The sequence below is a fragment of the Nicotiana tabacum genome, chromosome 1, assembly GCF_000715075.1.
Source record: "Nicotiana tabacum cultivar K326 chromosome 1, ASM71507v2, whole genome shotgun sequence".
NCBI lineage: Eukaryota > Viridiplantae > Streptophyta > Magnoliopsida > Solanales > Solanaceae > Nicotiana > Nicotiana tabacum.
Window position 1 is genome coordinate 3,151,888 of NC_134080.1, and position 18,658 is coordinate 3,170,545.

Genomic DNA, 18,658 nt, shown 5'->3' on the forward strand with positions numbered 1-18,658 from the left:
GAAGCAGTGGCAGCGGGGTCGTTCATGGCTGGAGCTTCGCGCCTAGAGGAGTTGGGCGTTCATGATGCTGCTGGGTGGTCGTTTGAGATGAGAAGATAAAGGTGAAGGGGCAGCCATTGTCGAGCTTGAGCTAGACATGGAAAAGACGAAGAAGATGGCAGCCATGGGAGCTCGAGCTCAACGACGAAGACGAAGCTGGGGCGATGGGGGTGTTGGGTATCGAAGGTGGACATGGCTAGGGGGTCGACGACTGTGTGTGTACGTGCGTGTGTGTTGAAGGAGAAGAGGAGGCAGCCATGGTTGGGAGCTTGGGGTGCTTGGTTTGGAGAAGAAGAGAGGGGAGGGGGGATGTTTAGGTTTAGGGTTTGTTTGTGAAAAATGAAAATGAAGTGAAGATAGGAGGTTGGGCGGGTGGTTTGGTTATGGGGCGGACCGGGTCGAGTTGACCCGGTATGGGTTTGGTTCTTTGGGCTTGTGGTTAAAAATTGAAGAAAAGGCCCAACCCGATTTTCTTCTATTTTTGTTCTTTTCTATTTATTCAATTTTCTAATTAATAAAGCTAAAATTCTAAGATTAAATTATAAAACCCAAAATTATCTAAAAATACTAATTAACTCCTAATAACAATTATCACACATAATTAAATACCAATTAAGCATAAAATTGTACGATTGGACATTAAATGCTAAAAATGCAAAATAAATATTTTTATGATTTTTTTATTTTGTAAAACAAACTTAACTACTCCTAACTGTAGAATTAAATATTAAATGCAAATGCGACATATTTTTATATTTTTTATTAATTTAAGAAATAAACATGCACAGACAAAAATACAAATAATTATCCAAAATGCCACGAAAATTCTCAAAAATTGCACGCAAAGAAAAATTATTTTATTTTGATTTTTTTGGGAATAATTCTCATATAGGGCAAAAATCACGTGCTCACAGCTGCCCCGCTTTGTCCGAAAACACGAAGGGTTTTCGTGCAAAGATAAAGTGAGCGGATACAAGCGATTTTTGCCCGTTGGACTACTCCGGGTGAAGCATTTTTTTGAAATATTTAACTGAACCTTTGCTTCGAAGGTTTCCTACATATCCCTGGCTAAAAGGGAATCAGGTTAATGTAGTTCGGGAAGTTTTGGTAGCTGGGACTACCATGTGACTGTGATGTTGCTGTTACTGCTGTTGCATGTTGTTATCGCTACTTACTGACCTCCTTATTACACCATGCTGAAAGAAAACGAGAAGCTAGGCTAAACTATGAGTTACAAAATCTTCTCTATTTCCGACTTGCTCTTGTTGTCTTGCTTTCTTGTCGGCTTGTGTTACTTCGGGTGCTTTTTCTTCCTGGCTTGACTTGCAGTCTTTCTTTTGATTTCTGCAGTGCAATTTATGTTGGGGGTAATTTGTCGTAACCCTCCGCTTTACTGCCTTCTTACTTGTTCTTGAATGTATTCCTCTGTTCTACAAGCGGGCTTCTGACTTCAACAACTTTGAAAATACAATGCATTTGGCAATGATTTATGAAATATATATTTTGGCAATGTTTATACAAGCAGGACCACTCGGGTCCAAATAAATTTAATGTCCTTTTGAGAAAGGATTAAATTCAATATCCTATTCGAGGGTGGATAGACCTGAAATATCCTATTCGAGGGCGGATGAACCCAAAATATCCTAATCGAGGGCGGATGAACCCGAAATATCCTATTCGAGGGCGGATGAACCCGAAATATCCTATTCGAGGGCGGATGAACCCGAGATATCCTATTCGAGGGCGGATGAACCATAAAATCCTATTCGAGGGCGGATGAACCCAAAATATCCTATTCGAGGGCGGACGAACCCAAAATATCCTATTCAAGGGCGGACGAACCCAAAATATCCTATTCGAGGGCGGACGAACCCAAAATATCCTATTCAAGGGCGGACGAACCCAAAATATCCTATTCAAGGGCGGACGAATCCAAAATATCCTATTCGAGGGCGGACGAACCCAAAATATGCTATTCGAGGGCGGACAAACCCAAAATATCCTATTCGAGGGTGGACGAACCCAAAATATCCTATTCGAGGGTGGACGAACCCAAAATATCCTATTCGATGGCGGACGAACCCAAAATATCCTATTCAAGGGCAGACGAACCCAAAATATCCTATTCGAGGGCGGAGGAACCCAAAATATCCTATTCGAGGGCGGACGAACCCATAATATCCTATTCGAGGGCGGATGAACCCAAAATATCCTATTCGAGGGCGGATAGACCCATCTTCAAAACTTGAAATTATCTTACCTCCGATTGTTTTTCTTAAAATCGTGTTGTCTTGCTATCTCTTAAAACTTGAATTGATTTCCTCGTTCCTCCGAGAAAATTTTCAACAATGGCAGAAAATTTTCTGCCCCAGTTTTGGTGCTTTTCCTTGTGGCATGTTTTTTCGCCATTAATAAGATTTCTTTTTCCTGCTTCAAATCAAAGAAAATTTGTTAGTTTTAAAACATGGTGAGTGGTCGTGTCACTCCTGTTGGGGATGGTTTTTCCCTTTCTCCCTTCTCGCTCTGTGTTTCATTACGCTATCAAAACTTGCTGGGGATTATTTTGCTGGGGATGAATTTTCCTTTTCTTCCTTCCCCACTCTGTGTTGTCCGACCCTCTTGGAACTTGGTCGAAAATCTGTCGGGGATGCCCCTACATCTCGATGATCTGCTGGGAGCCCTCTTGGAATTAGGTCCACAATTTTCTCAACTGTTGTTTTCCTGTTTTTCTCCAACTTCCCCTGGAAATTTGGTCCTCTTGGGATCTAGACCCATTCATCATTTGGTCTTGCGACCAACTTCTTTTCGCTTTATCGCCTTATCTTTGGCCTGTCCTATTCGCATTTTGCTTTGCATTATTTTGGCAACTGGTAGTAAGATCTGAAAATCCTTTTTTAAAAACAACCTGCTGGGGAGGTAAAGTCTTTAAACCAAGAAATGAAAAAGTGATGATTTCAAAAAAAAATAGAAAAAGAAAAAGTCTTTCTGAACAAATGCTGGGGAAAAGGAAAGAAAAGAACTTATCTGAATGATATAACCGATCCCAACGATCATGTCGCGCATTCCGGATTAATCAACCTAGTTTATTTATATCAATCAACCCTTCGGACGGCCTCATGTTGCTGGGGATAAACTGGCACTCAACTCTTTGCAAATGCGGATCCTTTCCGCCAATCTTGTCTTGTCGCCTCATTGTGCCCTTCGAGGGGTTTTCACTAATAAGACTCTCTCGTTTCTCTCCACTCCCGTCGTCTTATGGTGCCTGTGAAGGTTTTCACTGATAAGACTCTCTCGTTTTATTTCTCTTATCTTTCGTCGCCTTATGGTGCTTGTGAAGGTTTTCACCGATAAGACTCTCTCATTTTATTTTATTTTTCAGCTGGGGATTGGAGTGCTGCCGATACGACTCTCTCTGTTGGGGATTCTTTCGTCTATCAATTCATTTCCAGCTTATGATCTTCTTCTTTGCTGGGGATCAGAGTGTTATTCTCGACTTCCATTTGCATGACTTTGCACTTCTCGGATACTGATTGGGAGGTCTTTTTTGGACATCAATATGGGTTTTTGTGTATGTCAAAAAGAAAAGGGGTATCAAGAGGGTTCAAAATCATTTTGATGGGTAAAACATTACAACTCTTGGAATCGAACTTTCTTCCCAAAATTACAAACACAACTTCTGCCCCAGTTTTCTTGCTTGGGGATTTTTTTTTGTTACACTATGACCGAGCAGTGAGGCGCCTACGTATCCTTTTTTGAGGAATCAGGTCAAACGTAGTTCCCAATTCCTTTGTTTTTCTTGTGACTTTTCTTTTGTCTTTATTATCATTATTTTTCTTTTTCTTCTCTTTTTCTTTCATTTTCATTATTGATTCCAAAAAGAGGGGTATGAAAGAAAAAAATAAGGCTCAAAAGGGGAAGCAAAGCATAAAGTGTTTGGATAGAAGAAAGAATTATCTCCGTCACTTCATTCTCCGATAAATGCTAAGTACAAACAAACAAAAATTACAATTACAAGAAATCATACATAATATCTCTTAACTGTGTCAGAATTGATAGTCATGTCGATGCATTTCCCTTCGATATCTGTTAAACGTAAAGCGCAATTGGGCTTGCTTTGTTCAGATTGCGATAATCAATACACACCTTGATTTTTCCATCTTTTTTGGCCCTGGCACCACATTAGCCAACCAATCAGGATATGGAGCGACCCGAATAACCTTAGCATGCAGCTATTTAGTTACTTCTTCCTTAATCTTCACACTCATATCGGTTTTGAACTTCCTCAATTTTTCTTGACGGGAGGAAATGCCGGGTCAGTGGGCAATTTGTGAACCACTAGATTGGTGCTTAAATCCGACGTGTCGTCGTATGACCATGCAAAATGTTTTTGAATTCAATAAGTGCTTTGATTAGTTCTTCCCTGATGTTTGGTTCAATGTGGACGCTTATCTTAGCTTCCCTGATATCATCCGCATCCCCTAGATTGACGACTTCCGTGTCATTTGAGTTGGGTTTTTTTTCTCTTCAAATTGGCTCAACTCTCTGTTAATTTCTTCGAAGGCTTCATCCTCATCGTATTCCGACTCATTATCACAATCTTATACTATAAGTTCGAAATCAGATTGATTTTTTAGACTAGGTTGAAGATCCATCGTGCATGCCATGTCATTAGAACCAGTATAAAGAGAACTGTTCAGAAGAGAAAAAGAAGAAGAAAAATTAAAACAAAATAAGGAATGAAGAAAAAAAACTTTCACTTTATTAAAATACGGGATAGCAAGGTTTCACACTTTGGCGAGCACAAAAAGAAATCTGGATTACAACCCTGGAATAATCCAGACAACAAGAAAGAAAATCAGAGCCCACTACCAAGACTCCCTTCGGATAGGAAGAGGAGTAGTCATTCAATTATTGATTTTTGCTTTCAACCCCACAAACTGTACATCCGCCTTGCTGGACCCTTCCCCCATCACCATAACTGGCTTGTCATCTACACACTACACCACTTCTTTTCCACTGGTCGGTTTTTGTTTCGAACTATTTTCACTGGCACGGATCGTCATTACTGTTTGTGAGGGCCTTTTAAGCTCCCCTCCTTCGTGCAGTAGCTCGATCATGTGGGTTTCATGGTGTGCCGGCAACGGGTTCTGATTGATGTTGGGTGCCTCTGGTGTCTGAACCTCAATCTTGTTGGTGTCAATAAGATTTTGCACAGCATGTTTTAACTTCCAACACTTCTCGGTATCATATCCGGGAGCCCCCGAACAATACTCACAGCTTACCGAGTGGTCCATATTTTTGGGAAGGGGATTTGGCAATCTGGGCTCAACATGACTCAACAAGCCTAACTGCCTTAATTTGTGGAACACGGCAGTATAGGTTTCTCCCAACTCAGTGAATGTTCTCTGTATTCTTTCATTTCTGAAAGCCTGATTTCACCGGAAACCTGCCCCTGGAGGGTTCCTGTAGGCCCTTGGCGGCGGATAGGTGCTTTGTGGGGGTGGGTATGTATTTTGTGGAGCCGGCGCGTGCCATTGCGGGCGAGCCGGAGGCTGAGTGTATGTCTGGACTTGATGTACGGAGAAGTGTGGTTCTTGTGGCGGGTAGTAGGGTTGTGGAGGGTAATTTGGAGTGTGAGGGTAGTTTGGGTGATGGGGTCTGGGTTGGTAGCGAGGGGAAGGACCTCTCGATCTGGACTAGTTGCCTGCCTCTATTGTCGCGACCTCTTCTCTCTTTTTCTTTCCAAGCGCACCTACCGTGCCGCTCTGAATGGCTTGAGTCATTGCCTTGATTGCCGAGTAACTCAGGATCTTATTGGACTTAAGTCCCTCTTCTATCATAACTCCCATTTTCACTACTTCATTGAAGGATTTGCCAACTGACGTCACCAAGTGACCAAAGTACGTTGGCTCTAGAGTTTGCAGAAAATAATCCACCATTTCGTTTTCCCTCATTGGAGGATCAACTCTGGCTGCCTGTTCTTTCCACCGGAACCCAAATTCCCGGAAGCTCTCCCCGGGCTTCTTCTCAAACTTTAGCAATGTGAGACGGTCAGGGACTATCTCAAGGTTGTACAGGAAGTGACCTGCGAAAGCCTGTGTTAGATCGTCCCAGGTGTACCACCTACTCGAATCTTGTCTTGTATACCATTCTAGTGCTGACCCACTTAGGCTTTGGCCAAAGTAAGCTATTAACAGCTCGTCTTTGCCACCAGCTCCTTTCATCTTGCTACAAAAACCCCCTAGATGTGCCACAGGATCGCCATGCCCTTTGTATAAATCGAACTTGGGCATCTTGAACCCTGCCGACAATTGGACGTCAGGGAAAGGGCATAGATCCTTGTAGGCCACGCTGACCTGGTGGCCTAACCCATGCATGTTCTTGAAGGATTGTTCCAGGGTTTTGACCTTTCGAATCACCTCCTCATGTTCTGTGTTCTTAACCGGTTTCTTAGCTTCCTTTGGGATCCCAAATTGGGGTGTATATGTGTATGGCTCAGGAGCTTTAAAAGTGGGTTCAGGAGGAAAATATTGGGTGTCGTGAACTTGGAACAGTGGTTCACTAGACGATCTTTGTAATGTGGCTGGGGGAGGTGCCACAAAGACAGGAACATTTGGTGGTGGAGGGTTCTGATTGGGTGGCGGAGCTTGGGGATCATAGGCATCTCTCCCCTGATAGTAGTGGTAGCTTGGGAAGCTTGTTGAAGGGCCGGGGGAAGGGTATTCCGGCGTGTGTCCCGTTGGGGGAGTAGGAGCGACAGGTGGTTCGGGCCCCTTTTGCACCTTAGCCATGGCTAGCTGCAGTTCATTCATTTCCAATCTCATTTTTTCCATATTGGCCATCGCCTCCTTCAGCATCTGATGTGCCGTCTTTTCCGACTCAACACTATTTTCTGAGCCAGTCATACTTTCTGGTATAGGCCCTTTTGATCTTGTTTGATAATGGTATGGTGCCAGTATGCTTTAACAACTAACTGTTTGGAATTAGACAAACAACAAACTTGTTAGCGTTAGAGCTTTAACATATATTGCAATTGCACGTTGGGGGATGCAATGTTCTTAGGCAGTTAACCATTTCAAACATGTTTTTGCTTCTACCACATGCATCCTCCCGGCTTGTTTTATTTGTGCCTTTTTCAAGTGTTTCGGAAACCCTTCATTCCCTCTTTTTTCTTTTTTTTTCTCTCTCTCTCTCTCTCTCTCTCTTTTTCTTTTCTTTTATTCACTTTCTTTTTTTTTTCTTTTTTAGCGGTGGTCGAACCTTATGTAGATTGCTTACGTATCATGTCCCCCCATGAATCAGACCTTGCGTAGTTCGGGCCAATAAAAGATAAATAATACTAAAATATTTTTTGGAATTTTCAATTTCCATAATAAAACAAACTTGATTACAAAAGTTTAAAAACTGATCATACTAACAGACTTTGACAAAAGACAACAAACGGTCTCGAAAATCAAATAACCCGCATACTCTAATCAAAGAATTACAAACTCAAAAGCAAACAGCCAGATTCCTTCCCCTATATGCCAATTTTAACCAAATGGTTGTTTTTCAGACGTGGCCCCTTCTCAATTTCACATGAATTTTAAGGCCGGGAAGGATTATTTTACGACCTTTCACAAACTTGTTCGTTCTTTTACGAAAATAGCCCTTCGACAACTGAAAGATACTCTAAGGCTATCTCGACAAGAACGGTTTAAGACATCACCGAAGCCGGGCCGACTTATTTTAACTAAAAACCAAACGGTATTCACTTGACCACTGACTATTTTCTTGTTTTTCAAATAATAAAAGACCTGGTTTTGCAAACACGACCTTTCAGCACTTCGGAGACGAAGATTTTAAGGTTGTGCGGGATAACTGGTCGCAACCCAAAAGAATGACCAAAGATGGTCGTTTATGCAAAGTCAGCCTTCCGGCGTCCATTTCAAGAATATTCGGCTATTTTTGACAAAACGGCGTGACCCAACTTTTTTGACTCTTTTCTTGTTTTTTTTTTCAAATCAGAATAAAAGACCCGGTATTGCAAACACAACATTTCAGCACCTTGGGGACGAAGAATTTAAGGCTGTGTGGATAACCGGTCAAAATTCTAAAAGAATGACCAAATGTGGCCGTTTATGCAAAGTCAGCCTTCCGGCGTCCCTTTTGGGGACACTTGGCTATATTTGACATGAGCGGCATTACCCGACTTATTTATGACAAAAATTCGACATTGTTTTGGCTATTTTTTGCAAAGGAGAGGTTGGACATCACCCGACTTATTTATGGCAAAAAAAATTAAAATTTTGACATGTTTTTTTTTGGCTATTTTAGCAAAAGGGAAGGTTGGACCCGATGAGGGCTGCCTACGTATCTCACATCCTGTGAGAATCAAACCGGCATAGTTCGCCAAATAAACTAACTAATTTTTGAAAACAAACATATTTCTTTTATAGCAAAAGAAACTATTTTTCCTTTCCGTTTTTTTTTCTTCTTTTTTTTTTTTAAAAAAAAACAAAGCTAAAATAAAGAACTCTTTCCTACACACTTTCTGTTTTTTGGGTAAACAAACAACTTTTAAAAATAAAATATTTTTTTTTTCAAAATTTCAGCAGAGTTCCAACAGTACTTGGACACTGGTTTTTTTCTCTTTGTTTTTTTTTTCTAAATTAATCATCTAACTCTCCCCTTGCTATTTTCTTTTTTTCTCAACTTTTTTTTTTCCAAAAATTTTCTAACATTCCCTTAGATTCAGAAGCCGGTCAACATGCGGGTTCGAAACAAATAAATGCACAGAGCGTAAGTAAGATGCATCAGGATGGTCTTTTCTGTTTCAGGTTGCTATTCCTAGATGGACCCAACCCCTGTGTTGAGTCCCCTAAGTCAAAAAATGCACATGATGCAGATAAGCGTTCCTACTAGGGATCCGGCATGAAGTTGAGTTATTCTAGGTTCAGAATCTGGGTGTTTGTTTTAGACCTGGCTTACCCAAGCGGACAGCTCGAGCCGAGGGGGGAAGCGTACCAGGGATACAGAAGCTCAACCCGGCTTTGCAACTTATCCGAACCTCGTTCTAAAAATGGGATTGACTCTAAACAGAAAAGAAGTCACACGAAGTGCACCCTTCTTCATGATTTAGAAGACTCAGAGAGGAGATGGGTTTCGGCACAGTTTATATACAGTTCACAAAATATCAAAGCGGTAAAAGCATCATTTTGCATATTAAGCACAGATCATATGAGAATATCAGATAATAAAGTCAAAATACAACAATTTATTAAGCTCGAATTTCTAATCCCGAACCGGTGGTTCTGGGTAAAACATCCCCAGCGGAGTCACCAGAGCTGTCACACCTCTTTTTTACCCGCGCCTGAGAGGGCGCAGAGGGTTCAAGGAGTTTTTCCAATCAAAGGACAATCGAAACGGGATTTATTTATTAAGATTCAGAGTCGCCACTTGGGAGATTTATGGTGTCCCAAGTCACCTGGTTATAATCCCGAATCGAGGGAAAGAATGACTCTGTATTACAGTCCGCGAACTAGAAATCCGGATAAGGAATTCTGTTAACCCGGGAGAAGGTGTTAGGCATTCCCGAGTTCCGTGGTTCTAGCACGGTCGCTCAACTGTCATATTCGGCTTGTTTATCTGATTTTTATACAATTGTGAACCTATGTGCCAATTTTAACTTTTAACCGCTTTTATTCAAATTATTAAAGAAAATTGAACATCGTTTAAAACATGTCTTTGGATTGCATGACATGAAATGCACCCGCAATCCTGAACACATTTGATTCGATGTTTTGGGATTTGGATTTGGGTCGCATGAAATGCACACCCAAATTTAAGAAGGTAAGATTATTAAACACGTGCCTAAAGAGACTATCGCGTTACTATCTTGGGATGGGCCGCGAAATTCGCTAAATGGCCCCTCCCGAAATCTATGCAATTATTAACATCTATTGAGGGCCCCGCAGCCTGTGCATTTTATTTGGCGAGGCTCGTCTTATTTATTTTTAAAGGATAATCCTAAAGTGACTACATTTTTTTATTAAATTCGTCTCTATCATAAAAGAGAAAAATCCTAATTGATTACATGCTTGAAAAAGGGCGTAACATATTAATTGTTAGACTTAGACAAATGTTAACGGAAAGGAATATTACTAAAAATTGAAATTATAAATAAAATACGGAATCGACAAATAATATATTCAAAAGAGACTAATTATCCTATAACTAGTTTAAACTCACATTGTTAGATGACTTGAACCATTGGAATTAATTATTTACAAATATTTGAAACTAGAATTAACCTTAATCACTAATGCTTATTCGAAAGTTTATTAAACTTAAACGTTATCTAGTCTTGTTTGAACTCAAATCATGTCTTAATGCCTAATTCACGAAATTAGTTCAAATTCATGCCTTAACTAAATTTAGCTACATGTTCACGATTAACCTACTGTTGACAATATTAAAACCTTCATAGCTAGTGAACTAACCAGTTTTGCCAAGCCGATTCACTAAAGACCAACTTATGTTATTTTCCTCTTATTCCAATTATTAAACAGTTTGACAGTAATGAGCATGCTTAAACATATACTACCTAATAACCAAATTAAAACAGAGTATTATTTAGTACATCACTACAAGATGCCTAGTTATGCAAAGCGACAGAAATTTATAGAATAAGAATACATGAAATAGCCTAAATACAATCAGTAAAAGAAACAAAGAAAAAGCTAAATTAAAGCTTCAAAGTTTCATTCTTCATATATATTCATGCTTTCACATTTCAGCTTACAATATCGACAAGGTTACAGCCATGTACCTGGTATTGGAAGTAAAAGAAAAGGAAGATCAGCAGTAGCAAAGCAACAAGAACAGTCAGCAACAACATTAGCAAATTGAACACCCAGGGACAGACTTTAACACCAACAGAAATGATTCCACAACCAGTAACAGATTCAGGAATAACCCAACAGCAAACAATACCAGAAACCCAAGCTGAAACCCAAGAATTCAATTAAACAGCACTCCAGAACCAAAAGAAAACCCAGGAAGACCAATCTGAAAATCAGTAGTACCAAATGCAAATCACAGAAGCAGTAACAATATTCTGATTCTCAGTAGTAAAGAAAGGCTTTACTTTCAGTTTTTAATTCTCAAAGACTGAGTTTTTTAAGTTCTGACCAATCAGTTTTCTTTTCAACTTAAGCTCTGAATTTATGATGATCAAATCCAGTCTATTTTTTTTTAACTCTCTAACTCTGACTCTCCAAGATTTTTCAAAAGTCCCCTTAATTCTGTCCAAACTCCCCTTATTTATGTCCAAAAAAACATACCACTTTAAACAATTAAACGAATAAAGAAAAGGTCACATCTTCTTGAGCCCCGTAATCCCACTACTATATGTCTTGTTTCCCATTACTGATTAAACAAATACATTATCCCCTCCATTATATCTTGTCCCACATGCCTACCTTAAACAATTATATTATTCCCCCACTACATTATGTCTTGTCCCCCACCATGTACTATTTTAATATTATTAATGCTTAGTGGGCGGAGCATCAAAATAAATAATTGCTCAAATTTTCAATTAGTAAAATACCCCTCTGAAATTAGTAAAATTACCGTTCTACCCCCATCAGCTATAACCAATTCACCTAAATCAATTAACCAAAATATAGCAACTATAACCAATTTTTAATCTAATTCAATCAACAAATTCAAACTAAATGATGGACAACAAAGAAACAACTGGAATTATTTTGACTAAACAATATTTTTTAACAACAAACCTACTTTCAGATTCAACAACAATAACAAACAAATTTATTAAAATTCGAATTAAACTTAAACGGAACAACTAAACAGATTCAAATTACTAAACTCAATAATCAGTGGCACCTCAAACTAAATCTAACAATTTTACAAACAATGTAAAGGATTCAATTGACTAATACATTTTTATATTAAAACTAAACAAGAACAAATGAATAAAAACAAATTGAAGAAATAATCAAAGTGAAAATAACGAACAAGAAAAGAATCAAACTTATACTAATTTCAGATCCGAAAATATCAAACAAAATACGGAGAGAAATGAAACTTAAACCAACTAACCGGATTGGAACAACAACGAACTCGAACGGAAACAAATCTGCCCGGAAACAATTATTGCACCAAAATAACTCGACGACGAAGACGACCAACGAAGAAGCAACTGAACGTAGCAGTGGCGTGCTACTGGCTGGACGAAGCAGCAGCAGCAACGCTGCTGGAGCAGCCATGGAGGTGAAGCAGCGGCGAGCTGCTGTGACGAATGAGGCTGGGCTCGCGACTGGAGCTTGGAAATGGCATTGGTCGTTCATGGCTGGAGCTTCGCGCCTGGAGGGGCTGGGCGTTCATGGTGCTGCTGGGCTCGCGACTGGAGCTTGGAGATGGCAGTGGTCGTTCATGGCTGGAGCTTCGCGCCTGGAGGAGCTGGGCGTTCATGGTGCTGCTGGGTGGTCGTTTGAGATGAGAAGATGAAGGTGAAGGGGCAGCCATTGTCGAGCTTGAGCTAGACATGGAGACGACGAAGAAGATGGCAGCCATGGGAGCTCGAGCTCAACGACGAAGACGAAGCTGGGGCGATGGGGGTGCTGGGTCTCGAAGGTGGACATGGCTGGGGGGTCGACGACTGTGTGGGTGCGTGCGTGTGTGTTGAAGGAGAAGAGGAGGCAGCCATGGTTGGGAGCTTGGGGTGCTTGGTTTGGAGAAGAAGAGAGGGGGGGGATGTTTAGGTTTAGGGTTTGTTTGTGAAAAATGAAAATGAAGTGAAGATAGGAGGTTGGGCGGGTGGTTTGGTTATGGGGTGGACCGGGTCGAGTTGACCCGGTATGGGTTTGGTTCTTTGGGCTTGTGGTTAAAAATTGAAGAAAAGGCCCAACCCGATTTTCTTCTATTTTTGTTCTTTTCTATTTATTCAATTTTCTAATTAATAAAGCTAAAATTCTAAGATTAAATTATAAAACCCAAAATTATCTAAAAATATTAGTTAACTCCTAATAACAATTATCACACATAATTAAATACCAATTAAGCATAAAATTGTACAATTGGACATTAAATGCTAAAAATGCAAAATACATATTTTTATGATTTTTTCATTTTGTAAAACAAACTTAACTACTCCTAACTGTAGAATTAAATATTAAATGCAAATGCGACATATTTTTATATTTTTTATTAATTTAACAAATAAACATGCACAGAAAAAAGTACAAATAATTATCCAAAAATGCCACGAAAATTCTCAAAAATTGCACGCAAAGAAAAATTATTTTATTTTGAATTTTTTAGGAATAATTCTCATATAGGGCAAAAATCACGTGCTCACATATATGATTGCCTTTTTTCTTATGCTGGAATACGAGTTAAAAACATAATTAATTGGCAAGGATAAAGCAAAAATATGTTCTCACTGTGACCCGATCGGTTATTGTGGGGACTCCTTTATAATTTAAGAGGAACTAATATGTGTTTTTTCTTTGCTATTTATTTCGATAAAATATTAGTAAAAGAAGATTAGACTAATTAACCTTTTACTTTTGTGTTAACCAACAAAATCTTACCAATGTTTCAATTATTAATACTTAACCATTATTAAATACCATATGTTTTGCACATCATATTAGTTAATAATTAAAAACTAGTCTTAAAGGTTGGGCTGGTATTATGAGGAAGTATGTAGTAGAGCCTGCAGAAATGTGGTGGCCATCTACCCTTGTTCAAGTCTCTATTTTTAGGTAAAAATTAAAAATAAATACTTAGGACTTTCTGTTATTTCACTTTCCAGAGAAATAACAATTTTAAGGTCAAAGAAATTTCAAGTTCCTAACATTCTTCTCTTGATGAAGTAGTACATCACATAATCTTTAAAAAGAAAATAACAAAAATGTTTTAGTAATAATGATTTTAGCTAGTCTTACGTGATGGTTTCAGAATTAATGTAACAAATGCTAGAGATTGTTCAATTTGTCACTAATGTACAAGAGTGAACCTTCTCACTTAGTCGTATTATTACCTGTATTTACCATTAGTTTGCTTCTATATATTTGTTTTGGCCATTTGGTCGAATTACTTAGCTGAACAATTCTGGTTTACATGAAATTTTGCAGGGCACTACATGAAAAAGACAGTAGTGGCAATTACTCTAGAGGAAAGTTCTTTTTAAAAGCAAAACTAGTCTTCGCTAACATTCCACTTATCCTTAATAGTATTATAGTTAATTTAAAAAGGTCCATACTCAGGAGGCAATGAGTTCAGAATAAACTGAACCAAGAAGGAGTCATCCACTTTCATCCCCAAAACCTGAAGTCTTGCTGCAATGTTAGTCATCTCGATGATATGGTTTTGCATACTACATGACCCATCAACTTCGTGATCATGACTTCAGCCATTGGTGTACCAGCGAGAGACTTATCTGCAGAACGAAAATGTTCTTCCACAAACTTCAGGTATTCCCTGGGACTTTCTGTTTATGGAATAATACTCTTAATGTTGTTAGCAATAGTCATTCGCATAAACATAAGGATCAGCATGTAAGAGCGTTTCCATGCTTTATGGAGAGACTTCTCATTCGCTCTGCTCGTATCAGTAATTGCCGCATTTGCGGAGTCGCAGATGCGGAAGGCTGGCCGCAAATGCGGTTTGCGGCTGGTAAGTGATTTTCGCATAAGCGGAGGAGTGACCGCAAATGCGGTACCGCAGAAACGGTTAAAGGGTCATAGATGCGAAAATGTCTGGGTAGAAGGTATAAATTGCCCCTTTCGCGAATTTTAAGTTATTTCACCATTTTGTACTTCGGCTTGGGAGCTTTTTGGGCAATTTGAAAGAGGGATTTCAAGGGAACTTCATTGAGGTAAGGAATTTGGACCTAAAACTCGTTCCTATGCTATTATTTCAAAGATTAGAGCTAGAAATTATGGGAATTAAGGGTGAAATTTGGGGAAACTAGGGCCTAGAAACTTAGACCTTTCATCGTGAAGTTGAAGGACCGTTTGGGATCGGATTTCTGAACTATTGATATGTATAAACTCGTGGGGAGATAAGGAATCTATTGATGTAAAAATTATTGTATTCCGAGACGTGGGCCCGAGGGCCGGGTTTTGGTAATTTCGGGATTTGTGCCCTTTATTGATTGTTTTCGCTTGGGCTTCGTTCCCTTAGCATATTTTGACGTCCGCGTTCTAATTTTGGATAGATTAGACGCGAGTGGAGGCCAATTCGAGGGGCAAAGGCGTCGCGAGCTAGAGATTTATCCGGTTCGAGGTGAGTAATGATTGTAAATGATGTTCTAAGGGTTTGAAACCCCGGATTGCACATCGTAGTGCTATATTGAGGTGAGACACACGCTTGATGACGAGCGTGTGGTCGTGCACTATTGAGGATTGTGACTTAGTCCGTCTCGATTGATAATTTTACCGCGTATTTGATTGAAAACTATTTGATATCATCATTATTTGGGTTGAATGCCATAATTGGGCCTAGTGTCAACTATTTGAACCCTTCAAGGCTTTTTATTGTTATTTCCTCATTGTTTTGACTTTATACTTGAACTCAATCATGTTATTTTCCATTGTTTTCATACTCAACCATGTTTACTTAGTTTTAAGACTTAAATGATATTTTAAATGATGTCTAGGCTGAGAAACACTGTTTTACTATTACCCGAGGGGCTTGTGAGGATTTTAAGTTATTTGGATTGTATGTAAATAATCTTAAAATTTACACTTTCTCAGTAAATATAGATAATCATTGGATATTAACTACATGAAAAAAATTAACCATTTCTTCTATTTTTCTTTTTGATACCATTCTTGTCGGCGTCATTGGATCCTAAAAATAGTCAGGAAGCAAAATAATAACTCATATTTATGGCAAAACAATCAAACATTGAGACAATGAATGACTCTTTGGATAAGACTTAACTCTTTTACTACTACTTGAACTCTTATTTGGTGTGTTGATATCTCTTAAAAAATATTTCTTTCTTAAAATTTCAGTTTCTAAAACATTATTTTTAAATAATAATTATTTTTATAATAATGTAATTGAAAATATTATTCTTAATTCAAAACTCATTTTAGTTGGTTATCTAAAAATATAAAAAATTCTTTAGCTAGTGAATTTTTTTACTCCATTTTGATATTTGACATTAACCATGTTAAATATCTGAGTTATTTGAATTATATGTAAATAACCTTAACATTTAAACCTTCTAAATAATTATAGATAATCGTCAGATATTAATTAAGAAACACTACATGAAAAAAGACTAACATTTTCTCAATTCTCGTAGTGATAATTTTATTTTTGCACTATTCTCATAGGTGTCATTGGAACCTAAAAATAGCCACAAAGTGAAATAATAACTCATATTTATGGCAAAGCACAAAGGTTGACACGATATAAACGATTCTTTGATTACGACGTGACTCTTATACTACGGCTTGAACTCTTATTTGGTATGATTTTATCTTTCAAAAAATATTTCTATTTTGAAATTTCAATTTCTAAAACTTTGTATATATTATTGTCACACCTCATTTTCCTATCCCGAAAGGGTATAAGGGAGTTTTTTCCAATTTAAGTGACAATCAAAACGGGATTATTTATTTAAAATTCAGAGTCGCCACTTGGGATAATTTATGGTGTCCCAAGTCACCGGTTTAAATCCCGAATCGAGGAAGTTTGACTCTGTTTTACAGTCTGTGAAACACAGAAATTCAGGTAAGGAATTGTGTTAACCCGGAAGCAGGTGTTAAGCATTCCTGAGTTCCGTGGTTTTAGCACGGCCGCTCAACTATTATTATTGGCCTATTTATCTGATTTTAAAACACTCTTGCAACCTATGTGCATTTTTATTCCTTTTAAACCGCTTTTAATAATCCGATGTTATGCGACTAATTATTCGATTACACGTCGCGAATCATATCACGGGAACCGTACCCACAATCCACAACATGTTTATTTTATTAACAAGACTAAATTATGGTCGGGGCACATAAATGTACCCCCGGTTTGAAATTATGTATCACAACTACGTCACGGTAACCGTAAAGATTTGTTTATGTAAAGTAAAGAGTAATTTTTTCGAAATAATTTGTTTACATTTAAAAAAATATTTCACATCATACTAATTTTTTCTTTATATATACTCTTTTTTACACTTAAAAGTCGCTATAAAAACTATCAATTAGAAACCAATTTTATCTTTTGTTGAGTTTGAAAAAAAAAACCTTTCACATAATCTAATGATTCAAAACTAATATTCTTCAACGAAAAAAATATTATACCCTTGCAATATTTGCTTGACTACAGCTAAATGAAGGGGTTCCAGCTTATACCCTTCAATTCCTTGAATGTGCTAAATTGAAATTAATGATAGCAAAGTTTTGTTATTTGTTTGATGTCCATTTATGCAAATTAACTCTTCAAACAAATATTCTTCAAGAAGAAAAAAGAAACAATTTTTTTTAAATATTGACTGATTTTGTGATGTTTCTTTCTCCAGCATGTATGTTTACTTTATTATATATGTAAGTAAACTTTTATTTGGTTTTGTAAACTCTTTTTTGTTATTTAGATAAACATAGACTTGTACCCTATATATTACATTTATTTTAAAAGAATTTCGTTTTATTCAATTCTAGCTACAATGTTTCAAAGAACTATACTTATAGGATGTTAAATGTGAAAATGTTTTATAGTTATATGGAGTATTATTTTTTTTGCTAAAGCGAAGTAGTATTTAAATACTTAGAAAAAATAACAAAAGTTCCTAACATGATTACATATGATCATTAACCGAATTAAGTATGATAACATGATAAAAAAGATAAATTTTATTTTTAATTTAAATTCGAATTTTAGAACTTTATCTATAAATTCAAAATTATCTTTTAATTCAAATTCCGTATATATATATATATATATATATATATTATATTATATTATATTTGTATTTAACTAAAATAGTCAAATATAGAATAAAGTTACCATATACTATTGACATTTATTAGTTTGCCACTTGGCTTAACCATAATGTCAATTATATATGGTAACTTTCTATATATATATATATATATATATATATATATATATATATATATATATATATATATATATATATAGAGAGAGAGAGAGAGAGAGAGAGAGAGAGAGAGAGAGAGAGAGAGAGAGAGAGAGAGAGAGAGAGAGAGAGGGGTCGTTTGGTTTGAATACTGCTTATGCTGGGATAAGTTATGCTGTAATTAGTTATCCTGGTAATGTTTTTATCCACTGTTTGGTATGTTAAATGATGATTAGTTATCCTGGTATTGTTTTTATCCACTGTTTGGTATGTTAAATGACAATTGCATAATTTCTAAGAAGAATGTATAAGTTATCATGTCACTAATTACCCCGCCCCTACAAGGTATAAGTTATCTCGATACTAATTTTAATCCCGAAATAACTTATACCAGGTTTGCTAACCAAACAAAGTATTAAGGTGATACAAAATTTTTATAATAGCACTATATCTACTTATACCTCATACGTTTGAATACGGCTTATGCCGGTATAAGTTATGTTGGGATAAGTTATG